This window comes from Desmodus rotundus, chromosome 5 (genome assembly GCF_022682495.2).
Source record: "Desmodus rotundus isolate HL8 chromosome 5, HLdesRot8A.1, whole genome shotgun sequence".
Lineage (NCBI taxonomy): Eukaryota > Metazoa > Chordata > Mammalia > Chiroptera > Phyllostomidae > Desmodus > Desmodus rotundus.
Window position 1 is genome coordinate 28,098,305 of NC_071391.1, and position 13,596 is coordinate 28,111,900.

A 13,596-nucleotide genomic window follows, 5' to 3' on the forward strand; every position below is an offset into this window, starting at 1 on the left:
ATGCCATACTGTGTGCTGACTGTGATATTGTTATGTTACAGAATTACACGCGTATGATTTTGTAATAAAATATTTTATAACAATAAAGGGGTGTTATTTGTGCCAAACCCTATAGAAATCAAATGTATGAATTTAAACATGTAAAAAGGGGCATTCTAATGAAATGCCTGACAGCTATAGACCTGACTCTGTGATGTCTTTTGGGGGAGCCAAGACAGGCTAGGAATTTCCACCCAAAATTAATACAACAAAGAGTTCTAAAGTTTGTGAACTCCAGAAATTACTACTGAAGGAATTTATGATGCTGAGGAGACATGTTCCTCTGTGAGGTCAAGAGTCTCATGAGAGGTAATGTGTCATCCTAGAATTGTGGTGATTTAGAGATAAAAACACCTTTTTAATGACTTACATTAATATTATTTAATCCTGGAAGATAGATAATATGAACTTAGTTTCTTGACCACATTTTCAAACTAGTAAATTTTAATCTCTTGAATAGAGAAAAGAAGAATCTATAATAAATATTTATCTGGTTATCAACACACGTCCATCTGCCTAAATAATTATTGCATAATTTACTTAACAAAGCAAAAAATTTTATATCAAAGATGTGTTCTACGTTAACTTTCATTGTTAATTGCAGTATCTTAAAATTATCTCAAGTCATATTGTAACAGTGTATAAATATATAAAACATGTATATTTTATATCTAATACCCTTGCTAACTTGGATAAATTTATTACCTTTAGTTTATTCAGGTGAACAATAGGGATAGAAAAGCTTACCCAATAACTTTGCTAGGGAAAAAATACTAACACCTGGCTGACTACACCATAGGGGATCAATATGTAGCTTTTTTTTTTAAGCTACTCACCCAGATATCATTTTTTGTCATTACCAATTCAATATGCCATCCAGAACTGCTTGACCAAATTACAGGGGTAATTTTTCTCTTTTCTCATACCTCATAGACTCCTGAGTGGATATTTTATTTTTTCTTATTTTTATTTTACTTGAAGTTTTTTTCTACCATTGCAGAAATAGGTTGGATATAATGTCCACATGTAATTGTTAAGGTAGATTGAAAATAAATGGTGGAGAAGATGTAGGTGTGACTATTAGTCTATTATTTTAAAAATACTTTTAATGAATGTCCAACTCCCTGGTGATCGTTGTCTACTGAATGGTAAAGGGTGAGATTCCTTCTGGGTTTCTTTTTTCACCCTATAAAAGAGACACACTGTAGTTTTGTTCAATATTAAGCAATCTGATCTGCTTAGTGGACAAGTATTCAAAAGTGAATTAGAACGGGAAAATGAGAACTGGACTTCATATTTCAAAATCTTCAGAAGATAATATTGATTTTTTCTTTTTATATTCTCACAATAGAAGAAAATATATGTTTAACAAACACTTTTCATGATGTCAAAAAAAACACACAGATTCCAGAGTCACAGTGCACCACTGAGGCATGAATGCCTGCATTTAACCTGCGTGCAATAGCAGAGGTGCCGCTGAATCGCAGTGGGGTGGGTTCTGAGCGTTTGGTAAAACACGTGTCCTTAAAGTCACTGATATCCACTTAGTATGTATGTTTTAAAACTTGGAAACTATATTGGTAAACTTCTTAAGTGAAAAGCAATCATACTGAGAACAAATACAAAACAGAAGAAAACAACTGACCAATAGAATGCATAAGAGATTTACCCAAGTTGCTGTGTATTTTTTAAGATCTTATTTTACATATAGGCTGAACCCTGTGAAATTCCATTTGTATAACTTAAAAAGAGTTAAATCTTAGAAATGTCATTGAGTTCAACTTGACAAACAAAATGACACAAGTCTTCTTTTAGAACTGTTCTGTGAACGCAGCCATTGTTTTTGAGACAGTGGATTTACGTGGCTGTATGAATTCTAACATTAATGTTTCTTCATTCATCCAACAGTACTTATTGAGGGCTTACTAGCTGGCAGAAGTGGTACTGTGGATTCAGTTTACACTGTTGGACAAAACAACCAATATCTTTACTCTCATCAAATTTACAATCTGGTAGATGACATAAAATAAAATATATGCAGAGTATTTTAATCAGCAGTACCAGGCACACTGTATCAACATTCAGTGCTTAAGGGCCATTGCTTTGCTTCCAAATACTTTTTTCCTGCAGTCAACCCTTAGTTGGCAATACACAGGGAAGAAAATTGTGATATGTTATCCCAGATTAACCAGTTGACACAGAACAAAACCACCATGTACAGGCAGTTACACGGTGTTCCTAGAATGCAGAGAGGAGAATGGGCTTAAAGCATATACCTGGATTTAGTCCTTCAGAGGTGGTACACAAGATACAACAACTGTACATCACCTAATGGATTCGTGTAGGTAGAAGAGAGAAAGTGCATAAGAATGAAGCCCGAGGGAACTCCAGTTTTTTGATGTCAAAGACACCAAGAAGAAATATCTAAGTGTAGGTGGAAATCTAAGACATGATTCAAAAAATCAAGCAAAGAGAGTGGCCAAGAAAGAAAGTGATCATTTCTCCTTTCCCCTCACCATCACTGAATTTTGTCATTGGGTAAGTGGCTTCAGGTTTTTATCTAAATTGTTTCCCTGGACATAATAAAAAGGATAAGACAGTGCCAGTCTTTCCTGTGTCACTAGGTGACAAAAATGCTAGAAATGCATTTTTTTCTTTTTACAAATGAAAATATTTGTTAAGAAAAACTATTTTTATTAAATTTACTGGGGAGATGTTGGTTAATAAGATCATATAGGTTTTGATTGTACATTTCTATGATACATAATCTTTATATTGCATTGAGTGGCCACCACCCAAAAGTTAATCACCTTCCGTCATCATGTACTTGGTCCCCTTTACCCTTTGCTATCCCCCTCGTCCTCCTCGCCTCTGATAATCACCACACTGTTGTCTGTGTCTGTTTGTTTTTCTTATTTGTTTATTTGTTACTTTCAGTTTTATACCCCACATATGAATGAAACCATGTGGTTCCCAACTTTTTCTAACTGATTTATTTGACTTAGCATGATATTCTCAAGGTCCAATCATATTATCGCAAATGTCAGTATATCATCTTTTCTTATGGCTGAATAGTATTCCATTGCATATATACATCAGATCTTCTTCACCCGATCATCTACTGAAGGACACTTTGGTTGTTTCTAACAGCTCTCCCTGAGGGGAGTTTTATAAATGAGAGCAAAAAGTGAAGACAATTATTACAGTTTTAATCATTAACACACAACATCGAGTGCATATTTTATAAGTGGGCATTGCCTGAAGTTTGTGACATGCCAATATAATCATGTTATTAAAGATTACAATGTTTGGTGGTAATTGCGATGACCTCTTGAGTTGCAGCTCCTGTAAAGAATGTAATAATTGTATATGGCTCAACTGTTCCATATCAGCAAAACTTAGCATCTTTCACCATTACAGATAACCTCTATTTATAAAGAAAGCCAGTAAGAAAAGACATCTTATATTTTTTCAAAACGATAATTAGATACCCCTGGACGTGTCCACTCTGTTGTTTATGAAACATTATCAATAGCTCATAACATTAAGTAGAATACTATCTCATTATCTGAGTGTCCCCACTGGAAATGACTTTATCCTTGTTAATTGTATATAAACCACATTCTTTAGTTAAGGATCACTGTCTTACAACTCGAAGACATGAAGAACTGCTGCAGAATAACTAATTCTTTCTCCAAAATGATCTCTGTTGCCTGGACTGCAGCATCTTGTCAATATGATTATTCACAGCAGAACACCTTTCTTTGCTTTAACATGGCAAACATTTTTCAGCTTCATACATGCACCCAAATATGCAATCATATAGGAAATTGTGCCTCAAACAGGTAAGTATCCTTGGAAACAAAGTCCCTTAAGGCATAACTGAAACCCTAAAGGATGGAGCCTGTTTACTGACATTTATGAAGTAATCATCACTAAATATATCTTTAATATTCATTGGAATCACTATTTTTGCTGCTGTTTATATTTTTAATAGCTTCTTCAAAATTCTCTTCATCTTCTGGAACCCTGATTTTATTCCTGAGAATCCCTTGTCTAATCAAACCTCTAAAGTGAAGTCCTCTTTTCCTTTATACATTTTAGGTATTTATCCATTTATTTCACCATTTGACGATACTAATATTCAGCTGTGATCACAGTTCATGGAGTGCAGTTATGGTCCTTCATTTCTTCACATGACACATAAGACTGAAAATCATAAGACTGAAAATGTTCTCTCAGCTCAGAAAATGGTTTATCCAGTTGTAGATTTGGAATGTATTCTCTGTGTGAAATTCTATGACCGGATGTTCTTTTATAATGATCCTGTGATACCCAACCAGTCCCTTATATACTACAGATTAAAGTGGAATTTGGAGATTCCAGAGAACATCAGTTAAATTTAGTAACATACTTCTGGGGAGGCACGTTGCATCCACAGTGATAAACCTACAGGAAAAGTCATATCTTAGAAGGTTTTCTGAACTCTCTTCTATCAACTTCTAAACACATTGTTATTTAATTCTTGTAAGGATTCCATGGTAACTTAAACTTGGTTCTTGCTGATATTTGCTTCTTAGGAAAAAATAATGTTTGTAACATTTTCTCTGCTGATCTTCTTTTAATCAATAATTGTAAATGAATTAATACCTAGAAGTACCAAGTGTTTAAGAATTTCATTTCTTTTGACACTTGTATTTATTAGGCAAATATGAGCAGACTCTAAATCTCCCTGCTGCTCCACAACCTCAGCTGATAAAAGCCAAGACCCTTCAAAGTGCCACTGTCACCTTCTGAAATAAAATGTTTTAAATCAGAAAATGTTCTCTTTTTTCCAGCTTTATTGAAATAAAATGTGTTTATATGATACACTGAAAAACATTTTTATTATCATTATATTTTAATGTGGTGCAGGATGAAGTTTAGTACACAAATGAAATTTCACTGTGATCGTTTCTCTCCATATATTGTGTTTGTTTCACTGATACTGAACATCACCTTGACATTCTTGTTTACTGAACCACACAAGTGAAGGGAGAAGGTTACAAAGAAGTAAAAACAAAGTACTTATCTTAACAAAAAAAAGACCTCTTCAATTCTGGTTTCATTTAAACTCATTTTGTACTAGTAAATGAAAGCTCCAGTATAAATTGCATAAAGTATGTAAACACAAAGAATCTTCAAACTATATCTTGTTTTGTACTCATTGACACAGAACTGTCTTACACAGAACTGATGCCATGGACTGAGTGTCTCTTTCTAGCTCTCCAATTGGGTCACTTAACCTCTCATTACCTTTAAAAATAAGGATAGATTGTTCTTTGACTTTCTGCAATGAGATGATGTAGCTGTTGAAGAGATAACTTTGGCGGAACAATTGGAATGTCTCATAAAATGGTTGCCATGTGATTTTAAAACCACCTGCTGGGTTAATCTGTCTGAAGGACAAACCCATGACGTTAGATGACTCCTGTGGCCTCGAGTGGGATCGGCATGAAGGGAGTTTTGTTTTGCTTGTTTTGTTTTTATTTTTATTTTTCCACTCTGCAAAGGAATCAAGTGATTCACGGCTGCCAAAGGTGGCCTGTCCGTGTCAGAGAAATCTCTGATGACTGAGTGATGGTTTCACACATGTACACTAGGCATATACACATCTGAAATGCAAATGAAACCCTCAAAGACAGAATATAGGGGGGATCTGATCCCTGGGAAAGTAGCTTTCTTCCTCATGAACTCGTTTGTGACATTAATATTTACCAATTTCTCACACTCTAAACCCAAATTTTAAAATGGGCTGTGCTTTGGTTTATTTAATGCATACAACCTAAATCTTGAACTCCTGCGCACTCTTCCTCCACATTTTGTAACCTTGTCTTGTTTCTTAATCCTCATTTATCAGTTTTATTTCGGACCGCACTGATCCTCTCACCTGGCATGTTGTAGTGACCTTCTGTCCGATCTTCCTGCTCTCCTTGTCATAGCTCTCCCTTAAATGCCCCATAGTCACGGTAATCTGTAATCTGCCCTGTGATCCGCCACTTTCCCAAGCACAGCTTTGGTTCCAGTCCTGCTGAAAAACATACAGCTTTCTGAAGGTGAGTGTTTCATGCTCTAGCTTTTGCTTGTGACTCCTGTCTGAGATGGTCTTCTGTGGGAGGCAGAGTATAATGTGGTGTTTGGAAGCTGGATGTCTGTGTTCAAATCCTATGTCCTCCATTTCTACTCATATGACCTCAGTTCTCCATCTTAAAAATGGAGATGATGATAATAATAAATAATAACAGTAATGATATCTACTTTAAGGTTTTTGTGTGGTGCACATGAGATAATTAATGCAGGGAAGCATTTAGTGATATCCATGAATATAGTCAATAACTAATACTGTTACCTATTATTATTATTATCTTTGGGCCAACTCCAACTTATCCATTCTTTTAAGTTCCAATATGCTTATTCCTCTCTCTCTCTCTTAGGTGAAACCTTTCCCACCACATTTATTCCTCTACTACCAGGAGAATTAATTATGTTTTTGTGTCAAATGTTTATAGTCTATAAATAATTTTATACTGTAGCACTTACAGATGACTGGTATAATATGTGTATCTTGCTTCCTTGACTATGAGTCTTAAAGTTAGGTCCTAGATTTTATTTATTTATTTTATTTCTAATTTTTGCTTTAAAACCTGCCAAAAGATAGATGGTTAATAAATATATTGAACATATGAATAAAAAGTACAGTCCAGAAAGGTTTACTGGAAAATATTTCTGGGAGGTCCAGTAGGAACCACAGCTCTCTAATTCTGGGGGTTATGTGACACCAAGGCCTGAAAGGATAATTATTTTTCTCAAACACATGAATGCTGTTTTTCCTGGTAGTGTGAAATGAATACTTAATGAGGAAGAGCTCATTTTTCTTTGAATTTTACCTTTAGAGAAATCCTTTCCCTGCTTCCAACTAACTGACTTCTTTACTGACCCCAAAAACTGGAATGACTTGTTCAGCACAAAAGTCTCAGATGGCTCTGGCAGTTACGGCTCAGCACCATAAGGCAGCACAACAGGAGAGATTTGTATTGAAATACGGCAGGATTTTTGCACTGTTCTGATAGCTGCAATTTGGAAGCAACATTAATTACTATTCAGCAATATCTTCTGAATCATATAAATTTCAAAAGTTGAAAGTGAGAGAGTAAAGTTTTGGTCCTATTAATCTTTTTCCATCACTTTTTAAAAAAAATACTTGCCTAATTAAACTGGAAATGTATTCATATATCCACAATTAGATTATAACACATAAACATCCTTATTAAAATGACATTAGTGGATCTCTATTATTTTATAATTTAATCACAAAATCAATCCAATAAACTGAAGTGAAAGGATTGTTAAAGGACATCAGTATTTAGTTATCACAGCCTATGGTGCTCTAATTGTTTTTCTGAAAGCATTTCTCTCTGTCTTCTGTGCTTGTTGAAAGAAATTTTAAAAATCATTGCATATAATAAATAATTTATTCAGAAACTTAGCTTTTGGTGTTTGGGAGAAAATGAATTAAATATCTTAGTTTTTGATATTTGTCCTCAGTGCATAAGTTGGACAAATCACTTTATTATTGTTTGCCTCAACAATATACACTTCCCACTACAATGGTACCTCATGCAAAAATGATGAGTTTCAGGGAGATACTTGCTATTTTCAGATGAGCTCTGAGGAACTTCAAGAAAACTATGTAAAATCAAGGAAACGGGTTTGTTTTCAGCCTCCAAATATTTTAACCTTCACTCAGCTGAGTCGGATACCCTCCACAACTACCAACGTACATGTATGTAATTGATTTCAACGTGCATTATCAAAATATAGGCAAAATATGAAGGGGGGAAGAAAAGATAGGATATGTGTGGTATTTGAACCATCAGTAGTACTGATAATTAACCTCCAACCCTATTAGAAAAACTGTCATTTTATACTCCCAGTTGTGGATTTGCAAATTCATTGATTAAGTGCAAAAGGAGATAGACGTGAATCAGGTTGTCCACGTCTGCATTGTAGCTTCAGATCTTCCACTGAAGTTACTAATGCACATTCACGTTTACTAAAGTCCTCTGCTTCATAGAATGCATGCTGGCATCTGGACAACAACTTGAGTGACCTCTAAGCTCTTTTTGCCATGTTATCTACCCCTCGATTCATATTCAGTCTCCCCAAAACAGAAATATGTTTCTAGTCTGAGCTCCGAATCACATGGACTTTCCTACTTCCATTTTCTATTCTAATTCCCCAACCAACCAGTTACCAAAATTATCAATTTTGGAAATATGTTTCATGGTTTTTTTATTTATTCACCATTTTCACTTCTAATGCCTTAATATCAACTGTAGTCATACCTTGCATCCATTTGGTGTCCTCCCAATACTCTATCATGTGAACTTTGAATGACTGTGGTTAGAACAGGGGTTAAAGTTTTCTTGTTGATTTATATCATCTCTAAAAAACAAAATCTAAAGTCTTCTGCAGCAAGTTATCCAAGGCCCGTGGGGACCTGCCTGCTCTACCTTAACCTTCCAGTCTCATATTCTGTCCCTTTCCTGTGACTCCCTAATTGTGTAATCCCAGACCCACCACTCCAACACATTCTTGGATCTCCTTGTGACACATTTTTTCATATATTTCCTTTGATGTGACATACCATTCTTTCGCCCATTCCTTTCTAATTATTTTATTCTCTCTCTTTAGGAGTCAAGGCCAAGCTCTCCTTCTGTTTCTCCAATACAATTTTGCGTCAACTTGGAGAGAGACTATTTATGCCCCTGTATGCTTTAATCCATTATTAGCAGTTTCCACACTTTATTATAAGAGCTTTCCCGTTTGTTTCTCTCAGTATACTGAAAGTTTCTTGAGTGTATAAATGAAAAGTTATCATTTTCTCATGATTCTACAAAAACATTAGAGAAGGCCAAGACTGTATAACACACACAATAAATGTCAAATGAATGAATTAGATCCATTCTCATTTTCATGCTCCTTAAAATACCCACCATCTCAAGTGAATTAAATTAATAATTAATTTTAATATAGTACTGGTCCAGGAAGTAAAGAATGGAGGTCTCATATTGTATATTTAATATTATCTTTTCTCCTTCATTAATGTTTCAAAGAAAAAGTCTTCATGATGGAGGCATTTCCAGTCCAGCAAGTTCTAAGTGCAAAGCAACTCTGAAACTAAGCTTTGTAATAGACGTTGTTTCATAAAAATTACCATCCTGAAACAAGTTATTGCAAGGAAAAAAAGTGTATGTTGAAAATTGGAAAAGGAAAGAAAATTTGACTTCGGAGAAAGTAATTTGCATTCGATTAACAAAAGAATCACATTACGTGCCAGAAAGTTTTTATGTGCTATAAAATGTGAACAGTAATTCAAAGTTGTGAATTAACACAGACAACACCCTAAAGAAACCCAGAAAAAATGTAAACTGTAGTCATAACTATAAATTTATATTCCACTCAGAATTGCTGTGCATGTCTCTCAAAAGATATGCCTAGTGACTAAATTGTTTGGCTGTGCTAGACATATAGTGTTCGGGCATTTGAAACATGAGGCAACTGCTTACCTACCATCTTTGACAAGAGTACTTATTTTTACTCTCTCATATAGACACATTATCCTATTATTCACTCACATATAGCTCCTCATCATCTTGCCATCACCAGGAAAATATACATAAAAATGCCTTTACTGTTAAAGAAGTCTTTCAATAACGTGTTCCACTATGGAGAAGCAATTCTCCAAGACGTTTCTACTGGTCATGTGACAAGAGTTTGTTCACAAGGAGGTTTACATAGTAAACAGCTTTGGAACCCAGAAGGCAGATGTTCCCTCGCCAGGGTAATTAGGGTAGGGCCTACTTGCTTAGGTTTCTCTGTGTAAATTAGGTTGTTTCTAAGGCCAGGTTTCTCAGTCGTGCCATCGATTTACTGCTTGGGCACTATTCACCTGAGCCTGCTTCACACTGGGGACAAGGGAGACTAATAGGAACATAGTGTTCATGCTGCCTGTTACATAGTGAGTATTAAACTGCTGAAATCCATTTGGCTCACTGCTTCCTTATTGGCAGAATCTATGAAAGCTTGGGTGCAGAGGTAGAGGCTGCGGTCAGCACGGCTGCTTGACCACTGGACAACTTTGCCTCCCTGGATTCCTTACCTGGCGCTCTGTACCTCACAGTCCAGGTGCCAGGCTCCAGTTCCCTGAATATCCTGTGCTTACATGCAATTTCCTTTCAGCTGCTCTTCCATCTCCTTGGCCTTGGAATTCTTTCTTGCAGAGTAAATTTTTATGTTATTGTCTCATCCCTGTGGAAATTTTCCTGACTTCTACAGGTAACAGAATTTACCCAAATCATGGGCTTCTATTGTACCTTCAGGAATTCTTCATTTTATGTACTATTTTATTTTTAACTATTTGCATTTGTAAATCATGCCTATATGAAGACTATTGAGTGGTTATTATATGCCAGTTAGTTAACAGATACTGGAGACAGGTTGCTAACGGTAAGCCACAGTTCCTGTTCTCTGAAATGTTCTATAGAATTGGGAAAGGCAACATCATAAAGAAATCATGATAATATTTACGATTGATTCAGGAAGCCATGGATGACAAGGGGATCGAATGGTACAGGGCCCACTCTTAGAAGTTTTCTCTGACAAAGAGACTTCAGTTGAGGCCTGAAGAGAAAGTAGAACTAATTCACAGAAAGACTTAACAGAAATTGGTTAACACAGAGCCCGGAATCTAGCTAGCACTCAGTAAATATTTGAGGAATCAAACAAACTAAGAAAACTCCAATTTTTTTTTCCATTTTTAATATGCTGTCTTCTAATCCCTGATACTTTTTGGAAGAAATTAACTTTTAAGGCTATGTGTTACTTCCTATAACTGATCAAAATTACTATAAATCCATGTGGATTTATAAATCCACTTCCATAAATCAAATTTCTATGTTTTAGAAATAAAATGGGCCTGATATTTTCCTACTCATCCAGTGAAGTGAGTTACCTATTCTCATAAAGGCAAAAATAATTCTCCCATTGGTACTTGCCCGACAGGAAACCACTTATGGCATCTGCTTGCTCGACACCAAGACCCTGAACATTACTCCTCTGTGAGACAGCTCGTCTTGTCATCATCCCGAAAGGTTTTTGAAAAATTCCCACTGACAGTTATTTCTGTTGTGCCGTTCTGTGGAGGGGAATTCAGCCAACGCTGTTTAAAAGAACTAAGCTGAAGTTACTCAAAGTGCTTGGAGAATTATCCAGCAAGTGTCTAAATATTTCTATCCAACTGCACCCTGCTTCATGTCTGACACTTCTTAAAGCACCAGTACCTTGAGAGTATACGATATACTAGTAGCAAAAACGGAAAGAATCAATTTTTAGTACACATTTGCAAAAATGAGCTGGAAGAGATCTCCATATCGCATGAAGATATTTTGCAGTGCATGACAAGTGGCATTTTTAGAATGTAATAAGTAACCAGCTGAAAGAACTATGATGTAGATGCTAATTTTATATCCAGAACAACTATTTTTACTTCATTTAAACAAAATGGCCACATTTAGTGTTTGCTGAGGACGAAGATTTGGACCATGTGCTACAGACTTGAAAAGTTACCAATCTCACACTCTCCAGATTTCTTCAGCAAACAAGTCTAATTCACTTAATTTCAGATGAACGAGAGCACAGAAAATGTTACAGTTGTTAAATTTCTCATTCCTGAAATTCAGTCAACTTGAAAAAAAAAAATATATATAAATATAATATATATTACATATATATTTTTTCTAAGTGTAACATATTTTCCATGAAGAACTATCGGGCCAAAGGTAGATGCCTAACCTTGGCCAGTGTGGCTCAGGGGTTGGAGCATTGTCCTCATAACCAAAATATTGTGGGTTCCATTCCCAATCAGGACACATACCTAGGTTGCAGGTCATCCCTGGTCCTGGGGCAGGTGCCTGCATCCCCCGGTTCAGACATGTAGTGCAGTCCCCCATCCCAGGGCATATCCCCAGTCTGGGTGTCTGTGGAGGTGACCAATGGATGCTTCTCTCTCATCACTGTTTCTCTCTCTCCCTTCCTCTCTCCCTCTCAAAAAGCAAGTGAAAATGTTCTTGGGTGAGGACAAAAAATAAATAAATGCCTGATTTTCAGCTTATGTACATTTCCAAATTCTTCTACTATTGTGGGATACATCTCTATGGTCCAAAGGCCTGTGTTGTTTAATCATTCCAGAATAAATACTGAGTGCTACTTATGACACATAATTGGCACATTAATGGAATACAGAAGAAATCAACATAAAACACATTCTGTACCTTCAAGGAGTTTATATTCTTATCATAGAGACAGTAAAATTATAATTAAAAAACTGAAGTGAAATATGAAGAGAGAATTTTACCAAAGGAAAAAGAAACAGAGTTGTACGATGGTGATGAAAAGAACTACCACCGGCGATGGATAAGGTGACGAGGCGGGAATAAACAGGCAGGAAATTCACGTAAACAGGTGAATGGTGTGGGCCTCGTTCATGGGGAACAGTTGGGCTCTTAACTGAAGAAGAACCTTTGGAATATCCTCAGATACCTGCTTGAAAAAGTCACTAGAAAAGAAAATTTAAAAAACCAGAAGAAAAGTATGAGAGGCATAGCTTATATCTTTACTGAAGAAATGTTACTGATACAGATTGTGTAAAAAGCTTAATTATTCCAGATGTCTTCCAAGTAACCATATGATTATCACTTAAGATACAACATAAACCAGAGCTTTAGAATAGCAGGTAAGCCTATACACAAAGAACTTATTTAGTTCTCCTGAGTTTTTTACTGCTTGTCCTTTATTACACAATCTTTCAGAAGGCCCACGAGAAAAACTGAAAATCATGATCTCTCCCATTCTTTTTTTCTCTTGTACAACACTTGTGAGATTTACTAATTTTTTATTGTGGTAAAATAGACATAAAATAACATTTACTGCTGTAACCATTTTTAAGAGCAGAGTTCAGTGGCATTCAATGCAATCGCATTGATGTGAAACCATCAAAGAGACTAAGTTTAAGTGCAATTATTTTCAGAACTTTTAAAAGACCATTTAAATACAGACAAAGTGCATGCTTCATAATTGTACAGCTTGACACTTGTTCGCTAGCTGAATACAGGCATGTAATCAGGATCCACATCACATAATAATACATAATCAATATTCCAGATGGTTCAGCACACACAGGTATGCTAAGTGCATAGTTGTTCAACAAATAAATAAATAAATGAGTACAATAAGGATGTCTCTGCCCTGGAGGACCTTTAATTTTGACACCTATTAGATATTCAAAGCAGAGAGAGATCACACCTGTCCATATCCTTGTGAACGGAAAATCCACAGTGAAGTCTTTGGGGTAATAGGACTGAGTTCCTTGCTCACAAGTGGTCCAGGAGTAAACAAACTCTTTGGACTATTCTTCCAGCTGTTTCTGCATGTTTGAGATTGTCTTAAAAGAAAAAAAGA

The 13,596-nt window shown here is 35.7% G+C and overlaps 1 pseudogene; it reads right to left on the reverse strand.

Annotated features, from left to right (window-relative positions):
- Positions 1 to 3,554: 3,554 nt before the first annotated feature.
- LOC112303204 (NEDD8-activating enzyme E1 regulatory subunit pseudogene) lies at positions 3,555 to 4,579 on the reverse strand (annotated as a pseudogene).
- Positions 4,580 to 13,596: the final 9,017 nt, after the last annotated feature.